The sequence below is a fragment of the Lontra canadensis genome, unplaced genomic scaffold (assembly GCF_010015895.1).
Source record: "Lontra canadensis isolate GAN:19392208 unplaced genomic scaffold, GSC_riverotter_1.0 scaffold23, whole genome shotgun sequence".
Classification (NCBI taxonomy): domain Eukaryota; kingdom Metazoa; phylum Chordata; class Mammalia; order Carnivora; family Mustelidae; genus Lontra; species Lontra canadensis.
Genome location: NW_022631017.1, coordinates 11,106,712 through 11,116,512, shown reverse-complemented (window position 1 = coordinate 11,116,512; position 9,801 = coordinate 11,106,712). Strand labels below are relative to the sequence as shown.

General features: G+C 46.6%; 1 protein-coding gene across 1 annotated transcript in view; it reads left to right on the top strand.

Moving 5' to 3' along the window:
• The window catches only part of TBC1D22B (TBC1 domain family member 22B), a 73,468-nt gene that overhangs the window by 56,041 nt on the left and 7,626 nt on the right, over nucleotides 1–9,801 (top strand). The gene's annotated exons all lie outside the window — the stretch shown is intronic.

Below are 9,801 nucleotides of genomic sequence, written 5' to 3'. Positions count from 1 at the left end.
AGATTACAAGTAGGCAGAGAGGCAGGCAGAGAGAGAGGAGAGGAAGCAGGCTCCCTGCAGAGCAGAGAGCCCGATGCGGGGCTCGATCCCAGGACCCTGAGACCATGACCTGAGCCGAAGGCAGAGGCTTTAACCCACTGAGCCACCCAGGCACCCCTAGGTAGGCAAATCTTAATGAGTCTGGAGCTCAAAAGAAAGAGAGAGGTCTAGGCGGGACATGTATATTGAGGGGCCTTTGGCTAGATAGTCTTTTTTTTTTTTTTGTTTTTTTAAAGATTTTATTTATCCGTTTGACAGAGATCACTAGTAGGCAGAGAGGCAGGCAGATGGAGGGGAGGAAGCAGGCTCTCTGATGAGCAGAGAGCCTGATGTGGGGCTCGATCCCAGGACCCTGGGATCATGACCTGAGCTGAAGGCAGAGGCTTTAACCCACTGAGCCACCCAGGCGCCCCTGGCTAGATGGTCCTTAAAGCCAGGACAATAGGTGAACCCCCTAAAGAGGTGGGTGTGGACAGAGGAGAGGAGAGGTCTGGCCTGAGCCCTGGCACACCTTCTCGAGGAGGCTAAGAGGGTGGCCAGGGAGAGTGGGGCAGCATCCTGGAAGCCTGGGCTGGGGATGTGAAGAAGACTGAGGGCGCATGTCAGGCGGTAGAAAGCTAGTCCGCTGTTCCAGGAGGCCCAGGGAAGGGGCAATGGGGACTTGGGGATCGTGGAGACAGACTGTGAGGCTCTGCTGGGCAGGGACAGGTCTGGAGCTGCTCACGGTCATTCTCGCTGAGGGGCAGCTGGAGGCTTTTCTTTCTCTGCTTTGCACATTTCTAAATGGAGGGGTTTCTTTTTTCTTTCTTTTTTAATGGGCATATGTGTCTTTCAAAAGCAGGGGGGAAGAGCCAAGGAAGGTCGAATGTTCTCCGGAGTTCTAGCTAATAATGTAGGTGTTCTCAAGAGCAGCAGCAGCTCCCCATGACCCTGAGCTGTGCGTCTCTGTAATTGGCGTGAAGTGGTTGAAGAACAGAAGTCTGTTCAGCGGGTGGATGGAAACACAGGCCCCGACTTGCCCAAGTTAGGACTTTGGAAGGAAAAGGGGAGGGTAGGCTCCTGGGAGTGGACACCAGCTGAGGTGAGGGGGCCACAGGCCGCTGTTGAAAAGCCGCGGTTTCTGCTGCCCAGCAACATAGGTGACATCCTAGGATAAATGAGCACCAGGGGCTAGAATGGCTGTGCGCTGGGGTAAGTGATCAATTTTGATAATGTACTTGAGGTGGAGCAGGATATCGAGAGCATGAAGTCTAATTTAGTTATCAGGAGCCAGGCACAGAGGGCCTTGTCACAGGTGATAGACGTGCTTCCCAGATTAGCTCAGAGAGGTGGAGGTGATTCCTGGAATGGCTTTTAGCACTTCCCAGTATTGGCAGAGCGCAAGACCATAATAGTCGATGCCTTTAAGACTACGTTAGACTTAGAGATATTCTTCTTTACTGGGTCACATATTCGATTATCTGCCAGATTTGAGGTCCTTTTGCAATAACCCACAGAATGACCCTGAGGATTTCTGCCTGCTGTTGTGTCAAGACCTCAGTTGGTCTACTCGACTAGTGTCGCCTCTTTCCTTATAGAAGGGGCAGTTAAACTGGATAATCTGCAAGGTTCCTCCTAACCCCACCATTCCACAATTTTATGGCTCAGAAAAGAAAATATGTTCCTGGCTGTGTTAAGATAGGCAGGTGGTGTCCTTTAGGAGACAGAAGCGTGGTGCAGTCAGGGGAGCAGGGCACAGGAGCTTCGTGGGAGATCCTGAGAGGCTGCCTGTGAGCTTTGCAGAGGAGGGCAGGTACAGCCTGACTGCTAACCAGCCTGCCGGAATGAAGTCACTGCAGTGGGAGCTCTGGAAATGAATGCCGGGATCCCAGGAAGCCAGACTGGCCCAGCCTGGATGAGAGAAGTTTTAGGGCTAAAAGCTGTGGTGACTTGGCGCACCTGGGTGGCTCAGTCGTTTGGGTGTCTGACTCGTCGTTTTGGCCCAGGTCATGATCCCAGGGTCCTGGGATAGAGCCCCATGTCGGGCTCTGTTCTCAGCAGGGAGTCTGCTTGAGATTCTCTCTTTCCCGCTGCCCCTCCCCTTGCTCACTTGCTCTCTCTCAAATAAATAAATCTTTTTTTTTTTAAAGATATTATTTATTTATATGACAGAGCACAAGCAAGGGGAGCAGGAGAGGGAGAAGCAGGCTTCCTGCTGAGCAAGGAGCCCAGATCTGGACTCGATCCCAGGATGTGGGGGTCATGGCCTGAGCTGAAGATACTTAACCAACTGAGCCACCCAGGTGCCCCAATAAATATTTAAAAAAACAAAAAACAAAAAAAGCCCTGCAGTAACCTAAAATAAAACCAGGTAAAGTCACTACAGATACGAAAGTTAGAGTTGCGGCAGTTTCAGCCAACTAGCCATTTGTCTCCCTTAAAGAGCAGGGAGGACAGGGCCCCTGTAAGGGGCGGCCAGTTGGGGAGTGTCAGGGAGAGGCAGAGACCCTCCTTCTAAAGGTGGGGACTCTGTAAAATAGTACAGTGGGTAAGCCAAAGTCTATGGAGCCAGAATGCCTGGGGTCAAATCCCAGCTCTGCCACCTCTCTAGATGTGCAAACTTAAGCAAATAACTTGACTATGCCTCAATTTTCTTACCTGTGAAATGGGGATAAGAGTACCTATGTCCTAGAGCTATTACGAGGCTTGAACAATTAATACATATGACGTGGTTAGAATGGTGTTCCTGGCCCTTAGCCTCAGAACAGGGCACTTATTGTCACTACTGTTATTGCTCCCTGAAATGTACTCAGTGAAGTGAAGACCAAGCCTTAGGAACCCACATCTGAGTGGTGTGTAACGTACCTGAGTAAACCATGCTAGGCTAATCCTGGGTGAAACTGCCAAGCTGGCTGAACAAAAAGCCTGGAGAGGGGATGTCCGAGGGCACAGGGGCAAAGAACAGTGTCCCAGCTGTGGCAGAAGCTCCCAGAAGGAAGGGCACCTGCTTCTCCTCGGCTGAGCATATCTGGGCTCACACTGCCTGGGAGAGGGGACCAAGAACTGGTGACAGGAGGATCACTTGCAGATGGTTCCTTCCTGAGTCCTCTGAGCAAGGGAACCTGAGACCTCTGTGTGTGTGCACAGGTACTGGAGGGGCAGAACGGCCTGACTTCTGAGCCAAGGGCTTCCTTTCTTTCTTTCTTTCTTTCTTTCTTTTTTTTTTTTTTTTTTTTTTTAAGATTTATTTATTTATTTGTGAGACAGGCAGAGAGAGCACAAGCAGGGGGAAGGGCTATGGAGCAGGGAGTCCGATGCTGGACTCCATCCCAGGACCCTGGGATCATGACCTGAGCCAAAGGGAGATGTTTAACTACTGAGCCACCTAGGTGCTCAAGAGCTATGGGCTTCTTGTAATGAGACCTTCTAACAGAGCTGGAAATATGGGGGTGGTGGTGCTCAGCAGTTCTGGCCCTCAGCCTGGGCTGGTATAATAGAATAATGAAATGTTGGGGTGAAGTTTTATGACATTGTTTTTATGGGTCAGAATGGTCAGATACTGGCAATGTCATAAGGTTCAATCTAATAATAACTAAATCTTAGCACTTTTAGTGTTCCAAGCACTAATCTAAATGCTTATTTCTGTTAATTTAATCCTTGCAATAGTCCCAGAAGGTAGGTCATAACTACCCGTCCCCATTTTACAAATGAGCAAACTGAGTCCCAGTGAGATTAAGTAACTAGCCCAAGTTCACCTAGGGGGTCAGTGATAGACACCCAGAATCCATGCCTCACACATGCATTGTGCTCTCCGGCCTTGGGGCCTGGCCAGGCACCTCCTGGGGCTCTTGAGCTGAATTCATACAGTAGCTACTGAAGGATCCCAGGCAAGGATCTGCCCCTTCTTCTCCCCTTCCCCAAGCTTCTCCCCCTCCCCACACTCACCCTCTTCCTCCTCTCAGGGTTTCCTCTACCCTGCACCACTCCTCACCTTTCATTTTCCATCCTCTCAGGCTTTCTTCTCACAAAGTAAATGTTTAACAAAAAATTGGTTGTTTTAAGACTGAGAAACAAGTGCTCCAAGGTCCTCCTTTTGATCTACTCTTCTGGCTCCTGGGTTTTTGTCCTTCTACTGCCAGAAGGACCTCCTCATTCCTTTTCAAGCCCTCCCTCCCAGGGCTCAGAACCATCCACACTCCTCTCTGTGGGACGGTGGGGCCTGAATGACCACCAGGCCTGAAGGCAACGGAGTTCTGGGCACAGGCCCAAGTTGCTGGAGCAGAGGGTGTGGGCTTCTGTCTGTGAAGTCCTGGAGGCCCGCCCAGGCCCAGAGAGTGCTGTCAGACTACAGAGTCACCAGCGCTGGAGGGGCTGAATGTCAGCCTCAAGAGGGGCTGGCGAGGGGGGACTCCCTTGAAACCAGGTTTTTAAAAAAGTGGTCTTTCTCTTTTACTGTGAAATAATTTTATGCTTAATGTTGCAGAAATAGTTGAGTTCCCAAATAGCCCGCCCATATCCACCTAGGGCTTATATGCCATACTATAATTACCCAACCAGGAACTTCAGGTTGATAAAATATTAGTAATCTGTAGACCAGTTTTCCCATTAATGTCCTTTTTCTGGACCAGGATCCAATTCAGGATCCTCGTCTGGGACAATTCCTCAGTCCTTGTCTTCCTTGACAAAGAAGATTTTCAAAACTTCTGAAGAGTACTGATTAGTTATTTTAAAAAATGTCCTTTACTTTGGGATTGTCGGATGTTTTCTTCTGATGAAATTGAGGGTCATGCCTTTTGGGGAAGAAACTGCAGAGGTGACGTGTCCTCAGGCTATGCCATACATGGTGCTGGCATGCCTGCTTCCACTGCCCTTTTTTTTTTTTAGAGATTTTATTTATTTATTTGATAGAGACACACACACAGCAAGAAAAGGAACACAAGCAGGGGGAATGGGAGAGGGAGAAGCAGGCTTCCTGCTGAGCCCGATGCAGGGCTCGATCCCAGGACACCTGAGCCAAAGGCAGACGCTTCACGACTGAGCCACCCAGGGCCCCTTCTGTTGCCCTTGATCACTGGCCCGAGGTGGGTCTACTAGGCTTCTCCACTGTAAAGTTACTAGTTCCCCTTTGGTAATTAATAGGTTTCTTCTGGGGAAACACTTTGATACTATATAATTCTGCTGTTTCTCATCATTCTTTCATCCACTAATCTTAATATCCATTAATGGTTCTTGCCCGTAACAGTCATTACTGTGATGTTTGCCTAATGGAGATTTTCTATTTTTACCACTTCTTCTGTATTTATTAATTGCCATTCTACTCTAAGGGAGAGCTATCCCTGCTCTCCCCTTTATTCATGCAAGTATTTATTTATATCAGTATAGATTCGTGGGTGTTTATTTTATTTCATGGGTTATCCTACACGGTCATTATTTTGCTATTCAGATTGTCCCAGCTTTGGCCCTTGGGTGTTTCTTCAGGTTGTCTTTTTAACCCCATCATTTTTCTAACGATTTTATTTATTTTAGGGGCATCTGGGTGGCTCAGTCCGTTAAACGTCTGTATTCGTCTTGGGTCATGATCCCAGGGTCCTGGGATCCAGCCCCATGTCAGGCTCTCTGCTCAGCTGGGAGTCTGCTCCCCCCTCTCCCTCTGCTTCTCCCCCTGTTTGTGCTGTCTCTCTCTCTCTCTCTGTCAAATAAATAAATAGAATATTTTCTTAAAGATTTTCTTTATTTTAGAGTGCATGCACGCGCATCAGCAGGGGGAGGGGCAGAGGGAGAGAAAGAATCTCAAACAGACTTCACGCTGATTTGGGGCTTGATCTCAGAATCCCCAGACCACAGCTTGAGCTGAAATCAAGAGTGAGATGTTTAGCCGATTGAGTCACCCAGGTGCCCCATGATCCCATCATTCGTAAAGTATACTTCCTTACTTTCTGGTGCCATGAGATGTTCCCAGCTTATTTTTGCTTTGCTCCACCTTGGAATCAAGCATTCTCCAAGAGGCTCCCCTTAAGCCAGTATTTTGCCACTAAAAAATATTCAGAGGTACCATGATCACTTTGGAAATAAGATCATAGGAAAGCGTGTATGTGAAGTTCAAGAATAGGCAAGACTTTTCATGGTTTATGTCAGGTTTCTGGTTGTGGAGGGAGTACTGACTGTGGAGGAACATGAATCTTCTGGGGCCCAGGAAGCGTTCTCTAGCTTGATCTGGGTGGTGGCTACATATGTAAAAATCGTCTTTCTTTAGAAAGAAAAGAAAGGAAGAAAGGTAAGAGAGAGAGAGAGAGAGAGAGAGAGAGAGAGAGAGAAAGAAAGAAAGAGAAAGAAAGAAAGAAAGAAAGAAAGAAAGAAAGAAAGAAAAGAAAGAAAGAAAGAAAATTTGTGCTGAGTAAAGTAACCCACAGGAAGCCTGAAAACTATTCCACCATAAGAAATACATCTGGGAAAAGTGTGTGCCCGAGTCAGAGAGAGCAGGCCTGAGTGAGGAAATGCCTGCTCACTCGTCCCACAGCCGAAAAAGTCCTCTCAGGAAAAGCAGCATGTCTGAGAGACCAGAAGAGCCTGGGACCCCACAAGATGTCAGGCAGGTACCAACAAGGCCTCAGGTGGCTCCAGACTGATTTTGAGAAGCACTGTGCAGGGGACTCCAAGGACTAATAATCAGAATTCCTCTACATGAAAAGGAAACCGACGAGCGAGTCAGCTGATGAGTCTAAAGCAAAATGGCGGCCGATCTGAGAATCCTCTGCTTTCCTCCTGTGGAAAAAAGCTTTGGAGATGATCCGGTTCTGGAAATGTCTTGTGTGAGGCAGGGTGGACTTGTTCAGTGCAACAGTGCTAAGCCTACAAGGTGTCCCAGGCCTGAATAACCAACTAACTGTAAGTAAATCCCTTCAACCCGAAGGCACCCACCCACCACTTCTGCAGGAACTCAAGGGTAGGGTTTTGGAACATTGTCCAATGCAGGCCCGATCTTTAACAGACATCCCATGAATTGTCAGTTTGAATCCTGCCCAGAAGGGTTCACAGGGAACCCTGGGAACCTAAAGATCTTTCACCCGAAGCAAGCTGGTAGAAGAAAGGGCACGGTTGCTAGACATAAAACAAGCCATTGAGGGGGACTCAGCATGGCCTTTTCTGATGGGAAACTGGCTAAACACACTTTGGGAGAAAACCAGTGAATAAGTTCAACTCTCAAAAAGTTTACATTCAAGGATGTGTTTTGTAAAGCTTATATTGTAGCCAGAGGAATTGTTTTGCTACCTCACTGATTCTCAAGGTGGGGGATTTGTTTTAAAGTACTACTTATTTGACTAAGAAAATATTTTTACATGCCTGAATACACTTTACATTCACAAAGGATGTTCCAATATTGCTAAGTGATTCTACACACAGTATCTTATTTAGTGTATATTTTACGTGGTCTTTAAGTTCCTCTGCTATTAATCATTACATGTCTATCTTTGGTTGTGCTGGGTTCTCATCACTGAATAAAATCAAGCAGCTTTTCCACATTTCCCTAACAGCCTCTGCTATGACTTCCTTTCTTTTTGATCCTGTTACGTTATGGCTCACTTGCCTTCTCACTCCAGGGCAAGCAGTATATATTATAGTGGTTATGAGCACAAGCTCTAAAGCCAGAGTGCCTGGGTGCAAATTCCAGCCCAGAGCTACTCTGTAGCCCTGGGGCAAATTCCTTAATCTCTGGGCCTCGATTTCCTCATCTGTAAAATGGAGGTAATATTACACATTTCATAGAGTTGATGTAAAGATTAAAGGAGTTAATAGAGAGCACACGTAAAGTACTTGGAACCCCATCTGGTATGTAATAAGTGCTCAGTATATGATAGCTGTCACTGTAATGATTATTATCCTTGACGTTCTCCCTCTTCAGTTCTTCCGTCTATTGAACATACCTTTTCCTTACAGGGTTTGTTTGGTTATAACCTCTATCCCTTCTCCTTTGGCCCCCTTACCTAATTATTGTCTCCCTCACCCCCCATGCCTTCAGTCCCTTTTCTGCCATATTCTTTTTCCTTTAGGATCTATGGATTCTCAGTCCATTTCTAGGTCAGGCTGTTTTCTGCTATTTTATCCATTTCCAGCTTTTCTTTGGTCCTTTCTCATTAATTTGGAGCTGCTCTCTGCTGCTTGCCCCATAAGCTATTTTGTCATCGCTATAGTGTTTTCGTTTGGCTGCATGTCATGCTTGGTGCTCCCATGAGCAGGCTTTGTAACAAATCTTCAGTTATTCCCTGCCCCAGCGTTATCTTTTTTCTGTCCCTATAGAAAAGCACCTGATTTGTGATTAATGCTTTCTTCCCACAGCCATTTGGTTTCTACTTCTTTTCTACGATCCCAAATTTATCAATGCATTGGGCAGGGTTTCCCATTGTTCCAGCACTGATAAAGGATCCAGTTCCTAGAAGTAGCCACTAGGTGGCAGAGTGCGTCCTCACTGTACGCCTCACTGCCTGGAGGCATGCAAGGATGTTACCTTGGCCAGGGTTAGAATTATTTCAAGGCTTCCGGGAGGTTTCTAGCAAGGTTAGAGGAATTGGCAATTACAGGTAGATGCTCTCCTCTGCTAGAGAGATCACTCCTTTGTTATCAATTGTCCAAGCATATGCATTCATTACAGAAAATTTAGAAATATCAATAAGCAAAGAGAAAAAGAAAATCAAGTACCTGAATACTTATCACACGAAGGTGATAGATTTCCTTCCAGGCATTTCACCATGCAAATCTATACAAATAAATACGTGCTCTGTGTATATAACCATTAATGCAAACATTTTATGTACTCTTCACTTTACAAAATACAGTGGATGTTCTATCATATCAAAAATTAAATCTACGCTTCCCCCACTTTTATACTTTTTGCATTTTGCATGAGTACCTGCTTATACAGAAATTGTGAAAACATTAAAATAATTAGTTGGCTACAGGATATTTTATTTTATAGGGGCACCTGAGTGGCTAAGTCAGTTGGACGTCTGACTCTTAATTTCAGCTCAGGTCATGATCTCAGGGTAATTGGTTGGAGCCCCACACCAGACTCATGCTCAGCATGGAGTCTGCTTGAGATTCTCTCTCTCTCCTTCTGCCCCTCCCCACTGTGCTCTCTCTCCCACTCTCTAAAATAAATGAGTCTTGGGGCACTTGGGTGGCTCATTTGGTTGAGCATCTGCCTTTGGCTCGGGTCACGTTCTCAGGGTCCTGGGATCGAGCACCATGTTGGGCTCTCCGCTCATCAGGGAGCCTGCTTCTCCTTCTCCCTCTGCCTGTCACTCCCTGTGCTTGTCCTCTCTATCAAATAAATAGATAACATTTTTAAAAATAAATAATTCTTTTTTAAAAGGGATATTTTATAGATTCACCTTAATTTATTTAATGAAAGGTCACTGTCCGTATAGCATCTAGGTGTTTCTTACCTTGGGATCTCACTATTAGGCCTGCATCCCAAATATGCTTTTACTCCTTTAAGAGCTTTTTAATCCCCCTAGTTGTAACCCCACAAATGGCTGGCTACTGGAAACCTTGAAGAAGTGTGGGTGCCAGATCCCACCCAGGTTTCTAGAATCCAAAACTCCAGGGATAAGGCTTGGGCCCAAGTATTTCTAAGAGTTCCTATAGTTGATTCAGCTTTTGCAGCCTGGTTGGACAGGTAGGACCAACACTTAAAACCCCAAGAGTGGGCGCCTGGGTGGCTCAGTGGGTTAAGCCGCTGCCTTCGGCTCAGGTCATGATCTCAGGGTCCTGGGATCGAGTCCCGCA